The sequence below is a fragment of the Aotus nancymaae genome, unplaced genomic scaffold (assembly GCF_030222135.1).
Source record: "Aotus nancymaae isolate 86718 unplaced genomic scaffold, 86718_ANA_hifiasm-v0.15.2.pri h1tg000014l, whole genome shotgun sequence".
In the NCBI taxonomy this organism is placed as follows: domain Eukaryota; kingdom Metazoa; phylum Chordata; class Mammalia; order Primates; family Aotidae; genus Aotus; species Aotus nancymaae.
Genome location: NW_026988425.1, coordinates 16,805,448 through 16,820,185, shown reverse-complemented (window position 1 = coordinate 16,820,185; position 14,738 = coordinate 16,805,448). Strand labels below are relative to the sequence as shown.

General features: G+C 45.1%; 1 protein-coding gene across 1 annotated transcript in view; it reads left to right on the top strand.

The window, feature by feature from the left end:
* RETREG1 (reticulophagy regulator 1) overlaps window positions 1-14,738 on the top strand; it is a 143,180-nt gene that overhangs the window by 89,300 nt on the left and 39,142 nt on the right. The window lies entirely within an intron of this gene.

The following is a 14,738-nucleotide window of genomic DNA, read 5'->3' as shown; positions in this document are numbered from 1 at the left end:
GAATAGCAGGAGGTGAGGAGATTAGGGAGGGATAGCATTAGGGAAAATACCTAATGTAGATGACAGGGAGGTGGATGTGGCAAACCACCATGGCACGTGCACACCTATGTAACAAACCTGCATGATCTGCACGTGTATCCCAGAACATAAAGTATAATAAATAAATACAAAAACTTTCTTTAAGACAGCATAAAGATTATATGAAACAATAACACAAATGGCTGGGTGAATAGTAAGTATACCTTAGCTACTGCTGTTATTATCTTTCATCAAAGGATGAACTGGCCAGCAGAAGTGAGGGATTAAAATGAAAGAATAGGAGATCTAAGAAATGTTTCCTGCCACCTCTCCTCCTCCTTCCCGCTTCTCCCCTTTTTCACTCATCCATTTCTTCCTTATGTCGAAATTCTGATGAAAGTCAGATAAAGGAAAGATCATTGTAACTGCAGAAAGCAACAAGGAAAATATGTGATTAAATCTCCTCTGTTTCTTTCTTTTCTTTTCTTTCTTTCTTTTTTTTTTTTTTTGAGATGATCTCGTGCTGTATTCCAGGTTGGAGCGCAGTGGCTCACTGCAACGTCTGCCTCCCAGGTTCAAGCAATTCTTCTACCTCAGCCTCCCAAGTAGCTGGAATTACAGGTGCACGCCACCACAGCCAGCTAATTTTTGTATTTTTAGTAGAGATGGGGTTTTGCCATGTTGGCGAGGCTGGTCTCCACCTCTTAACCTCTCAGGTGATCTGCCCATCTTAGCCTCCCAAAGTGCTGGGATTACACACGTGAGCCTCTATGCCTGGCCCTCAGGCGTTTTTTAAAAGCAGATACTTGAGTAAGACAGTGAGCATGCCAGGCACTGGTCTGCTCTGTGTTTTGCATATGATTACATTCTCATCAGATCATCTGTTTAAGCCACTTGACACACATTAACAGATACATTAAATCTCCACAACCATTATTTGATATATAATTATTATCTCCCTTTTACTCATCGGGAAACAAGCACAGAGAGGTTAAGTAACTTGCCTGAGATTAAACAGCCAGTAGGTGGTAGAGCCAGCATGAGCACCCAGGCAGACTGGCACCAGGGGTCACTTGGCAGAAATGCCCCTGGGAGCACAAGTATGTGCCCAGCATAATGAGAGGACTTGACACCAGAAACACTGCCCTGTAGTTGTTGGCTGTTCAGGCAAGGAGTTACAATCACATAGGGAAGTGAATACAACGTGGAAATGGACAAGAGGCCTATAGCTAGGTTAGGTTCCTCGAAAGTGGACTATGAGATGGAGATGAGCGTGCAAGGTGTTTATTGGGATAAATGTCTGGGAAGGAAGGAGCAAGTGGAAGAGGGAAGAGCGGGGAAATGGAGCTGCGACATGGTCCTGGCCTCCTGGGGTTGGGAGAACCATTCTTCAGTGATGTGGAGAGTAAAGGGTGCAGCTCTTTGGAAGCAGGTCGAGCTACTTCAGGCTCTGCTTAGACTTCAATTGCTGCTCATTGAAACAGAGAAGAAAACGAATCTGATGTCCACCATGCAGGATGAACCCAAATGGGAGACCCTGCACGTGGTACTTAAGTATCAAAAGGGCACCTAGGGTTGAATGTCACTTTCTACCCCCATTCCATGTTGGGTTAGACTGACAAAACACACACAGGTGCAATTAAGGATGTAAAAAAATTAACCAAACCAGCCGATGTAGCTAAGAACTCAACTCAGGCTAAGCTTGCTGTTGAACAGTGACGCAAAATCACCCCGGCGGGTCTTCGGTGGGCTGGTGATCCTATGAAATCAGATGTTGACATATGAAAACAGTGTTTCTGATTTGTTAAATTACCACGTTAACAGCAAGTGCTGCTGGTTTGATTTGCACCTGATATGATAAGAAGCTAATTATATGACAAGGCAACCCACGTGGCAGGGCAATTTCAGTCCTAGCAACACAATATTTATCTGGACAGCAAACAGTCAAGCTGCTAATTCAAGATGCAATCTTTTCCAGAGACTTAGCCAATGTGGTAAAAAACAACGTTCCCCGTTCCTCACACAGACACTCTCCAGGTCTAGGAAATAAACTATAACTTATTTTTTGGTCAATTTCTGATTTAGAAATGATTTACTGATGACCTTTTGTAATAAGAATTTTTATATTGAATAGTCTCAAGTAAAAATGTGTGGTCAATGATAGGCACCCAAATGCAGAATCCCAGACTATTTGCGTTTGTAGATGTAGAAGAGAGAATCTTACCCTTTTTTATTTTTTGTTTATAGGCTTTATTTGATTATAAAAGGGAATACATAGGTGGGGGAATTTTTGAAAATACTTAAGAATCATAGAGATAATCAGTGTTACTCTTGGGGTATATAGTTCCTTCCAGATTTTGTTTGTTTTCCTCAGTTTCAAAATATGTAACTTGTTCTTTTATAACTTGTATGTGTGTACGTGTGGGTGTGCAAAATACGGCAGTTGGCACATTATGGCCCACACTCATCTGTCTGCTTACTGTCTGTGGCAGCTTTGATGCCACAATAGTAGGACTGAGTATTTGTGACAGGGACTATATGGCCCGCAAAGCTGAACGCAGCTCCCGTCTAGCCCTTTACAGAAAAGTTCTCCCATCCCAGTTTTAATATGTCAGACATTCCATGGCATCAGATGGTCTTCAGAAATGTGCTTTGAAGGACTGCATAGTGTTCATGTGAGTGGATCAAAGTCACATTGGACTTTACCTTGTCCTTACTGCACACATCCTGTCTGTTGGGAAACCCTCTTGGCTCTGTCTCCAGATGCATCCTAGATCCCCCAGCTCTAACCTGGGACCTGGGCCAGATCTCATCTCTCCCTGGCCCCCTAATCTTTCTCTTGTCCCTGAAGAAGCTGGTCCCCATGCCATCCAGAGCTGACTCCTGTCCTAGGCAGGTGGAATATGCCCAACACAAGGTGATCTTGAACCTGGGGTGACTGTCCCCTTTTCATTGCCAAGGCCCAGGTAAAGCTTGTGGATACCTTGACTATATAGGCCTCCAGGAATATAAATTTAGAGAGTCATATTTTTTACTCATATGAATTGTAATCTCTGTAAAATCAATGTCTGTTAATTTAGTTAGGTTAAGATAGGTAAAAAATCATATCTTTACATAATATGTTAGTTTTTAAATGCTGCTTTTCCTACTTTCTCTTTATGCCAGATATATTGAAACTAAGGCCACTTTTTGAATCTAACACATTTTCCAGAACAAGTTGTCTTCACTACTAAGCTGTGATAGAGCATGTTTAAAAATTAGAGTCCCTAGAAATTGTACTAAGCTATGAATAGCTATTTTGATCGGTCTTTATCACACAACCACTTACTATGTTATTAATACTTTTTGAAGAAACTTTTGCAAGGCTATTTACAATGACACTTATAGCCTTTTCAGTTGTGAGGTCACACCCCCAGAAAGAATTATGAGATCTGTAATAAACTTTCTTCTTCTCATTATTATTATTATTATTATGATTTTTATCAATTCTATCAGGCAACTTCTGTGACATCTAAAAGGCTCCAAACTAGCATTGATGCCATTTCAGCCATTCTTCCTTCCCCAGAACTTTTAAATTCAAAATAAATAGAATGTATGGCCCTGGTATATGTCAGCTTTTGTTAGATCACAAACACATGGGTACCTACTTCTTTTGAAAGATAATTTTAGGTAAAGCAAAGGAAAACTTTGCCGTGTGTTCAGATACATAAGGTGGCATTTCAGTTGCACACAGCCTTGTAAAACCCTGAGCAGTGCGGCCCGGCCGGCCTGGAGGAACAGGCTGACTTGGTGGTTTGGAGCTCCACCCTAGAGCCAGAGGGCCTAGATTCAAATCCCACTTCCCCAATTTACCAGCTCTGTGATTTCAGCCAAGTGACTTAAGTGCTTTGACCCCATTTCTAAGGTTTTCCAGGAAGCAAATTCTGAGTTGGAGGTCGACAAATCTAACGGGATGGTCTTGGCATCAACACCAAGGAGGGAAGGAAAAGGAAGCAGCCATGGACAAGGGAGAAGCTGAGCTGTGATGCAGTCCCAACAAAGGTCTCAGGTGACACCTCGCAGAGTTGTCCCAAATTGCCACAAGGAAGCCAGTCTTCTGCACCCCGTGCTGATCGGTCACTGGCTCACCCTAGGAGGAAGTGAGATGTTGGGGTGTTAGTTGTCTGCAGCAAAGACGGTACCCACAAAGGACTAACAGCTGTGTGGCATCCTCTGCAGCATTCCTGCAGCTGGAGGAGGAAGTCCTTCATTGTGTAAGGGGGAGCTGGTGGTGTGCATCACAGAAGCCACCACAGGGTGATAACAGTCCCTTTCTAATATTCTGAATATTCAATTAGAAAAAGAATTAGAAATACATTTCTAATATGCTGATATTGATGATCATAATGGATTAAGATCTGTAGAAATGTTAGAACAGCGTCGGACTCACAGTAACTGACGTGTATTTGTTAAACAAAATCCAAACCTTGGGCCTGACTCATCTCCTCCTGTCGCTTTCTTCTTAATTATTCTACTGCCTTAGTAAGTTCCAGACCCTACTTTTGGAATATGCCAGTTTTACTCCTGACTCGGCGTGTTTTTTTTTTTTTTTTTTTTTTTGACAAAGTCTCACTCTCTTGCCAGGCTGGGGTGCAGTGGTGCGATCTCAACTCACTGCAACTTCCACCTCCCAGGTTCAAGTGATTCTCCTGCCTCAGCCTCCCTAGTAGCTGGGACTACAGGTGCGTGCCACCACGCCCAGCTAATTTTAGTATTTTTAGTAGAGACAGGGTTTTACCATGTTTGGCCAGGATGGTCTCAATCTCTTGACCTTGTGACACGCCTCGGCCTCCCAAAGTGCTGGGATTATAGACTCAGAGTCTTTATAGTTATTCCTAGAACATCTCTTTTTGAATCCACATTTTCGCATGTAATGCATGGGTGGGGGGAGCCTCTGAGAATAGGGTCTCAAAGCCTCCTTCCTGCTTTAGCCTTGCCTGGTGACTAAGGCAGTTGACACTGGTCCTGTGACTTGTTGGGTCACATGAGATTGCACAGAATACGCCCCCAGTAAGTATGTGATGAATGAACCAAAGAGACTTGAGATTTTCTTATCTGCTCAGCGGCATGCCTGTGCATCAAGACTGATTGATTTTTCTTGGAAACCAAATGTTTTTCTACAGAATCTCCCTGAGCCATTTGATACCCATAGCAATGGCCCTCCATGGTCATCGGGAGAGCTCCCTAGTGTGATGGTTAGATTCACGTCAGCTTGCCCAGGCTATGGCGCCTCATTGTTTGGTCACACACAGTGTAGATGTAAAGGTATTTTTTAGATGTGATCAACGTGGTTAAGTCAGAGCACTTTGAGTAGGGCAGATTACCTTCCACAGTGTGACTGGGCCTCATCCAATTACATGAAGGCCTTAAGAGCAAAGACTCAAGTCCCTTGACTGAATTCTGTCTGCAGACTGCCCTCAGACCCAAGATGGCAACTTCTGGAATTTTCAGCCTGTTGACTTACCCTGCAGATTGCAGGCTTTCACAGTCACATAAGCCGTTTCCTTAAAATAAATCCCTCTCTCTCTATATATACATCCTATTCATTCTCTTTTCCGGAAGAACCCTAATACCTCTAGGAATCCAGTGTCTGCTGAGTCTCCATCCCCCAGTTTTGCTTAAATTGCTGCAGTGTTTGTCTGGGGACCTATAGATGTGGGCCCATGACTTTCAGGCAGGGCAGAGGAAGACACCAACTCATCTAATGAAGCTGTTTCCCAGCTGACTTGCTCAAGAGGAGCCTCACTTGTGCCTTTAGGGTTTGTAGCTGGTGCGTTGTGAAGAACCTAGGAACAGTGGTTTCCTGTTGTTGGTAGGGCCTCCCTGTCCATCTCCTCACATGAGGCCAGCTGCGCTTTCCTGGGAGGGAGGGGAGAAGGGGACCTGAGCATTCCGGAGGACGCAGGTTGGCACAGCGTGCCCCCGCACACAGCGTGCCCCTGCGCACAGCCTCCTGCAGGTGTGGGCAAGCCCATGTTGTTTCCTGGCCTCTCGTATGGCTCTGACACAGCACATCCCTTCCTCTTCACTTACATTTAGGACTGGGATGATGTTGAGATTTTAACTGCTTGGGAAAGACACAGAAGCTGGAGTAGCAGGAGTGTTAAAAAGGCCACTGCCCTCTACAGCGTTCAATACAACTTGTGATTTCATTGTCTTGTTAAAAATAATACAGAACCATGTTTGATAGAAGCAAATTCTCATTGGTTATAAATCAGGAGGCCGAAAGCAGTGTCTGGCAGTGTGAATCCACCATGAAAATGTATGATGGATTGTGTGTATGACGTTGCCATGGTTTGATGCTAAAAGTAGATGGATGTAAAGAAGCCAAGTCTCCTTTCTATTTTTGAAACTTGGACTTCCTCTAGTACTCAAAATAGGAAAGAAACATGAAAGGTAAGGACTAGTGGCACACATGGAAGGGAAATCTGGATGTGGTTTAAGTTTTAGAGATTTTATCAAAGTGAGGGGGAGACGGCAGGCTGTTGCTCACGGCTTTCACAGGAGCACGCTGGAAATGATTCACATGGCTCACTGCAGTGGAGACGCTCACAGCATCAGGAGCACACGTGTCGCCCCTTCTCACATGTGTTGGTGGAGGTGGACACTGGGGCACAGATGTTGCCCTGTTGGTCGGCTCAGCTCAGACTCTGCGTTCATTGCTGGTGTTGCCTGTTGGCTGGGCCGATGCTGGCTGGGAAGGAAGTGCGATCATCTTCAAGGGGATTGGTTGCTCTGTGGTTAAGACTGAGCTCAGCTGGAAGGCAGGACAGGGTTGGACAAGTTGAGGGGAACCCTGCTGAGAGGGCAGAGAGGTGGCCCCTTCAGATCGCCTGGGGTTGCAGGAGGAGTCAACAGAAAGGGGAGGCAAGAACAAGTTTGTGGCTGGAGCAGTGTGAGCATGAAAATCGCAGAGCACTGGATTAGCGCCCAGATTATCCGGTAAACGCGAGTCCTCACTGATGGAAATAAATGATTGGACACACAAGTATTAGTAAGCTGCGGGGAGGGGAGAGGCAGGTCTTCCTTGTAAGTGTCCAAATGCTGTACGTTGATACTCCCCTGCTCAGGAGTGAGAGTCCTGTCCCTTGCGCCACACTCCCTCCCTCTTTGAGCCTGGATTGGATTTAGTGACTTGCTTTCAAAGAACGGAGGATGGAAAGGGAAAAATAATAACTTTACAGTTGCAAACTTGGCAAACTACTTTATCCAAGTGATCAAGTTAACAACACCTGTGAGATGCCATTTGGACATCATGAGACCCCCGCGTGATGTGACGAGAGGGGCACTTCACCTCGTGGTTTCTCCCCCAAACCCACAATCTCAGCCTAATGATGAGAAAAGCATCGGACAACTCCAAAGTGGTGAATCTCTGCAAAACACTCCTGACACTCCTCAGATCTGTCAAGGTCATGATAACTGAGGAAAGGCATAGACCACAAGAGACCAAGCTGATACCAAGATGGAATGCGGCGTAGTTCAGTATCCAGGTATCCTGGAAGGGATAAAGTGAAAAACAAAAGCCAACCGAAAACAAAGTCCGGAATTTAGTTCATAGTAGACTAGTGGTTTTCAGTTTCTACAAATGTGCCATGGTAATGTAGAATGTTAACATGGGCAAAACTGGGTGAGAGAGATTAGGAGCTGTCTTTGCAACTCTTATGTAAATCCAGCTTCCCTCCCTCCCTCCCTCTCTTCTCCCTTCTTCCTTTCCTCCCTTCCTCTCTTCCTTCCTCCCTTCCTCTCTTCCTTCCTCCCAGGCTGGAGCATAGTGGTGCAATCACAACTTACTGCAGCCTCGACTTCCTCAGCGCAAGCGATCCTCCCATATCAGCCTCCTGAATACCTGGGACTACAGGCCTGTGCTGCCACACTCGGTTAACTATTTTAAATTTTTGTAGAGACAGGGTCCCACTATGTTTCCCAGGCTGGTTTCGAACTTCAGGGCTCAAGTGATCCTCCCACCTTAGCCTCTCCAAGTATTGGGATTACAGACATGAGGCACTGCATCTGTCCCAATATTATTTCAAAAAAAATTATTAACATAAAGCAAGTTTGTGTCTGCCCATAGGAGAGGGCTGCCGGATGCTGGAGGAAACTCCTCATGAGGAATTAGCGTGGAGACAGGAGACCGGGGAGTAACACCGTCAGAGTCTTATTGGATCCAGTTTCTGTTCTGAGAGTCTTTAAGATTCAAGTTTTGGGTTTGTTTTACTCTGTTTTTAAAGCTTATGACTTTTTCTAGTTATTGAAGGTGTTTTGCTCATACCCCAACAGACGTGAAACCACTTACTGGATACCTTCAAGTTGCTACATCATATAGAACCCTGAGGGGGCCTGAAGGAGAGAACCCCATGTTTCCCAGAGGACAGATGATAAGCTGTGCCTCTCCAACACGTGCTTTATCTCCAGACAGTGATTGAGGCAATGAGGAAATGAAAGCCCAGTAGGTTACTGGAGGCGTCCGCCCTTCCTAAGAAGCAGTTCTGAGAGCTCATAAGTCAAAGCCTTTTTTCCACATACCAAGATCAGCGTGGTGCTCAGCTTACTCTGGTAGCAAATGCTTATCCAGGAGCTGCTTCCTCTTGGAAAATGCCTAGACACCACAGGATGGTGGCCCAGAAACCATCCCCCAATTTCCCAAGCCCCATTGCTTGGAGGAGAAGTCCTTTCAGTGTCTGAGGCAATCTCTCATCCCCCTTCAAGGCTGGCTCAGCAGACGAAGCTCATGCAGCCAAGGCCACAAGGCCGTCAGATGGCACGTGGCAAAGGGTACCCAGTGGAGGTGTTCTGGTTCCCTGGCCCACACCCCCGAAGTGAATATGGAAATATTCATTCACTTCCAGAGCTGTGAAGCTGCAAAGGCTCCCTTTCAATTTGACTTCTCCAAAAATTACCAGGTAAATGTATAACCAAGAAGCATCTTATCAGTTGCTGTTTAAGGACTGAAATCGTTTAAAGTTGACATCAGCACAGTGCAATAAGGAAGATCGACGTGTAACAGAACCCATAGTTAAACAGAAGGTTATATGTAATTGCCCCCATGTTGCATTGTGCTTTTAAACTCAGGAGATAAGGTTTGTCTTGAGCTGTGGGCCACCCTTGTTGATTCACTCCTGTCCCTACTGTCCACAAAGCGCTCTGTCTCTGTGGTGTGTGGACTTTGAAAAATTCCACTTCCTGATGTTGGCTAAGAGCAGCGAGACTTGAGCCAGAGCTCTTTTGCTGCTACGACGATTTGTTCTCAATGCCTCAGAACCAAAGATTCTCTGTCAAGGAGCTTCACCCTGAAATGCACATGCCACATCACCTTAGAAGACAGCTTTAAATAAGAAAGCCACAGGAAGATCATTTCAGGAACAGGGGAGTTCTGCAAAGGGCAGCTTGAACCAGCTGGCAATGCTGACCCGCTAGAGAATTTGGTTTTTACAAGTGTTTAAACTGTGGGGGTGAAGGTTTTAGAGAAGTTCTGAGGGATTTGGAAGGTAGGAGGGGAGGGGAGAAGGATGGGAAGGAGGACAGGATAGAGAAGGAAAGTGGCTTCATATCAGAGGCATAGCAATGAAGTTTTAAGGAGAAGAGGCATGAGGAAATAAGTAGGAATAAAACCGGATCCATGACCCACAAGACTTCTGAGAGGGAGTCACAAACCAGAATTTATAAAGACTGTGTTCCGTGCAAAGGAAGGAGTCTCAGTAAACGCAGGACTCGATGCAGAACGACTCAGTGGCCCTGGCCGAGGCCTGGGGTCTGAGCCCTGCCCTGTTTCCTGCAGTTATTTCTCTGGCCTTCCTAAGCTGTCACCAAGCTCCCACACCCCGCTCCCTGCCCCTGTGTTTCCCGAGGCTACTCCTATCCTCTGAATTCCCTGCCACTTCCTGCTCTTCTTCTCCACCTGCCATCACCCCACCCTTCCTGGAATGAAGCCACAAATGAGGGGCAGATGGGTTCTCGCAGACTTCACACTTCGCATCATGTTTGCAAATGGTCATTAACCGCCAAATATCGCAACTTAAAAATTATTTTAAATTAATTTAAATTACTTCTAACGGCAAAAACCACAGTTACTTTTGCACCATCCTAATAGCAGCAGTCAGTGAACTTTTTTAAAACAACTATTGATTAGAAAGGACATCAAGCACACCACCATAGAGATCAGCGTGACAAAATAGGCTGGGGCAGGACACTGCCCTTGCAGGCTGTGCCTCTTCACCTGTCTTTCTGTCTTTCCTCACCCCTCCCCAGCGTTACCTTTGCAAGTCCATGTCTTGCTCTCCTGGCCTTCTCTCCCACCGGGGCTGGCCTATCTTCCAGCATCCCCTGGATGGCTGCAGCCTGCTGCGTCCAGGCCATGCTTTCCAGATAGCTTGGCCTCAGCATAGCTTTGTGGGAGGCACAGGCTAACCCACAGCAGGGTCAGGCAGCAGGCATGGCACAGGCTGGACAGGAAACGGGTGAGAAGCTCATGCTGGCCAAAGTGATGGTCTGTGGCAAAGACGTGGTTCCAGTTGTTGGTCCCAACTGAGACCATAACACACTGAGCAAAATCAAAGTTCTGACTATGCAGGGTAAGCAAATAGTGATACGTTGCATGACCCTACAATTTTATGGCCTGGAGAGGGGCCTGTTAATAGTTGTACCAAGACAAGAGGTACACCTGGGGACTGTCCCCGGCAGACTGGGAAACAGGGTGACTACAGTGATATTTCCAGACTGAGAATGGAGGCGGCCCACAGAAGAGCTCAGGGGCAGGGGAGCTTCAGAGGCTCAGGATGTTGGTTTGAGTGTCCTGGCTATTTTGGGCTGAAAGGAGCTTTGACGAAAACACTCCATGTGCTAAGCTTAAAAAGAGTTAAAAAGATAAAATGGGCAACTGGGTTAAGTCTGATCTAATTATTCTGAGAAGAGACTGAGAAAAAGGTTCCGCTTTCTCCCGCTGGCTGTCCAGACGAGGCAGGACACTGCTTGCCACTGCATCCTAGGAACTCTGGGTTTCCAAGGACCTGAGTCGGGGCTCTCTTTGCAGGGATTGAGACCATGTGTCACTGACCTGCCCCTATTTAAACGTGGGGAACTCTTGTTGGGTTGGTGGTTGTATCTTTTACGTATTAAGATTTGCTATAACATAGTATTTTGGGGAAGAAAGTTTGTATTGCTTTGAAAGCCGCTGATCTAGGACAAGTCTAAGTGTGGTTCCACCAGCCAGGTAGTGAGAGAGTGGTACCACCTCTCCCTCAGCAGCGTGGTGCACATACTCATTTTTCATCAGATTGCCATTATTGATGGCATCATTTACACCACGGGCATAGGTGCTCATTTGATCTTTTGATTTTTGTTTGTTTGAGTGTGTTTTTTTTTGGTCTGATCTAAGAAGAAAAATGTCTTCTTCCACTTTGTTCCAGAAATATCTTGGGTTTGATACTAGTTTCATACCTTTTTTTCACTTTTGCAAAGTGCATAATACATACTCTGAATTTTCCTGGGCAACAAATTCTGTATTGGTGACAGTGGGAGTCTTTGGTGGGCTATGGAAGGTGGAGATGGGGAATTCTTAGACTCTTGAGTCAGTGGGTGGAGGGTTTGCTTCAGTTTTCTTTCTTGTATTCTTTCAGCCAACACTTTTTTTTTTCTTACCAACAGTCAGCTTCTCAAAGACTGATGGTTACGTGAAGGGGAAAAAGGTATCAAGAAAGGTGAACATTTGGCTTTGAAGTGGCAGTGATTTTCTAGGGCATACTATATGATGAAATTGCAAAGGAGAATAAAAATGCTCATTTAAAGTATATTACTAATAGTAAATGGTCATACATTTGGAAAGAGAGTATATGCAGGAAAATTTAAAATGAGGAGGTGTTTGCCCCTTTGGGCTTCTGCAGCATGTGTGGGCTCTGCTGGAGTGGAAGGACACCCAGCCAAGGTACAGCAACCTGGAGGTGACTCCTGGCTCTGTCACCTACAAGTCACCTGGCTTTGCTGTGCCACAGTTTCAGCACTAAAAATCTTGGTGATCACTTTAGTGGCACTCAGGATCTCTCCCACATCTGAATTCTATGAGTCCTTAAGTTCTGGATGTCTTGTAGATTTCAGGTCAGCAACAATGAGGAAACCCTTAGCACCTTAGTCTCCAGCAGGGTGAAAGGTGCCATCTGGGTGAAGAAGCCATTTTAGGCCTTCAGTGGGGGGTCACTTGTCACTTGTGTAGCTACACTCAAGGTCTGTTATCTGTGCTGTCCTTGTTTTCCCTCTGATATGGTTTGGATCTGTGTCCCTGCTAAATCTCATACTGAATTGTGATCCCCAGTGTTGGAGCTGAGGCCTGCTAGGAGGTGATGGGATCATGGGGCTGGAGTTCTCTTGAATGGTTTAGCACCATCCCCCTTTCATACTGTCCTAGCGAGTGAGTCCTCACAGGATCTGGTTGTTTAATGGTGTGTGGCCCCTTCCCCGTTACTCTCTCTCTTGCTCCAGCTCTGGCCATGTGATGTGTCTGCTCTCCCTTCCCCTTCTGCCATGATTGTAAGTTTCCTGAGGCCTCCCCAAAAGCTGAGCAGATGCCAACCATGCTTCCTGTACAGCCTGCAGATCCATGAGCCAATTAAACCTCTTTTCTTTATAAATTACCCATCTCAGGTATTTCTTTATAGTAATACGAGGCTGGACTAACACAGATTACCACAAATATATGTAAAGGGGACTCCATGGTTGGAACAAGCAATTTTAACACGCATGAAGGAGCACTAAAACAAAGTATTGGTGCTCCTTGAACTACCATGGGGTTACGGCCTGAGAAACCCATCCTAAGTTGAAAATATTAAGGTTGAAGGTACATTTAATCCACCTAGCCTACTGAACATCAAAGCGTAACCCAGCCTACCTTGAACATGCTCAGAACACTTACATCAGTGTGTGGTTGGGCAGAAGCAGCCAGCAACACAGCTTACTGCACAGTGCTGGCTGCTCACCCTCATGATCGTGGGGCTGACCAGGATCTGTGGCTCATGGCTGCTGCCCAGATTCACAAGGGAGTACCCCACCACATGTCGCTAGCCCAGAAAAAGATCAAAATTCAAAATTTGTTGCACAGTTTCTGCTGAAAGTGTATTGTTTTTGCACCACTATAAAGTCAAACAGTGATAAGGTGAGCCATCCTAAGTTGAGGACTGTCTGTTATAGTAAATATTTCCTGTTGGTAACAGCTAATTCATCTGTTACAGCACTGAATCAGGTCATCAACCTTTACAGCTGAGAGGCAGGTCTCAGGGATATATTCAGTTCTGTGGTAACCAGTAGCTAAGATCAGTTAACGTTCAAGTATTCAAGAAATAGCAAACTAGAAGCTTAGGAGAAAGAAAAGGTAAAATTCATGGGACAAAATGATCAGAACTGAAAGTTAGATAAGAGAATTAGCCTTTTGTGTTGATAAGGTTTTTTTTGTTTTTGTTTTTGTTTTTGTTTTTGAGACAGGGTCTTGCTCTGTTGCCCAGACTGGAGTACAGTGGTAGAAACCTGGCTCATTGCAACCTCTGCCTCCCAGGCTCAAGTGATTCTCCTGCTTCAGCCTCCTGAGTAGCTGGACTTACAGGCATTAACCACATTGCCTGGCTAATTTTTGTATTTTTAGTAGACTCAGATTTCACCATGTTGGCTAGGCTGGTCTCGATCTCCTGACCTCAGGCCATCCACCTGCCTTGGCCTCCCAAAGTGCTGGGATTACAGGTGTGAGCCACTGCACCCAGACAAAAGGTTTTATTCAAGTGCCAAAATATTATATTTTCAGCATTTCAACTTTCCAGTTATTTAAAAACATAGAATTTCTAATAGTATAGCACACTGCTCTGCCTCTGAGAGGCTCTCGCACACCCTCATCTTCAGAACTCAGTCTATGACTGTTTTCTTTCAAGTTCCTGGTATTTCAGGTGTGTGTCTGTTGTAACCACACCTACTTCACCTTAGACTTTGAAGTGTCTTGTGTAAAATATTAAATGCTTTAAGGGATTATTAATTGTGAGATGCATACATCACAGAATAACTAACACTATCCAAAAGAAAGCAGTTAAGTATATTACTTGTTTTGACGTTTCATTTCTTTAATGTAGTAGAAAGTCTCTGACAAATATAAATGGTAAAATAAGCTGGGCATGGTGGCTCACCCCCGTAATCCCAGCACTTTGGGTGGCTGAGGTAGGTGGATCGCCTGAGGTCAGGAGTTTGAGACCAGCCTGGCCACCATAGTGAAACCGTGTCTCTACTAAAAATACAAAAAATTAGCCGGACATGGTGGTGGGCACCTGTAATCCCAACTACTAGGGAGTCTGAAGCAGGAGAATCACTAGAACCCAGAAGGCGGAGGTTGCAGTGAGCTGAGATCACGCCATTGCACTCCAGCCTTGGCAACAAGAGAGAAACTCTGTCTCAAAAACAAAAACGAAAAAAAAGTAAAATATACATTAGATATAGATAACATGCTGGGATTATCTATAATATAACAACGGAATACACGGATTTTTATTTTTTAAATTTATTTTATTTTAGTTTTTTAAAGAAACAGGGTCTTGCTCTGTCACCCAGGCTGGAGTGCAGTGGCACGATCTTGGCTCACTGCAGCCTCCACCTCTGGGGTTCAAGCAATTGTCTTACCTCAGCCTCCCAAGTATATGGGATCACAGGAACATGCCATCAGG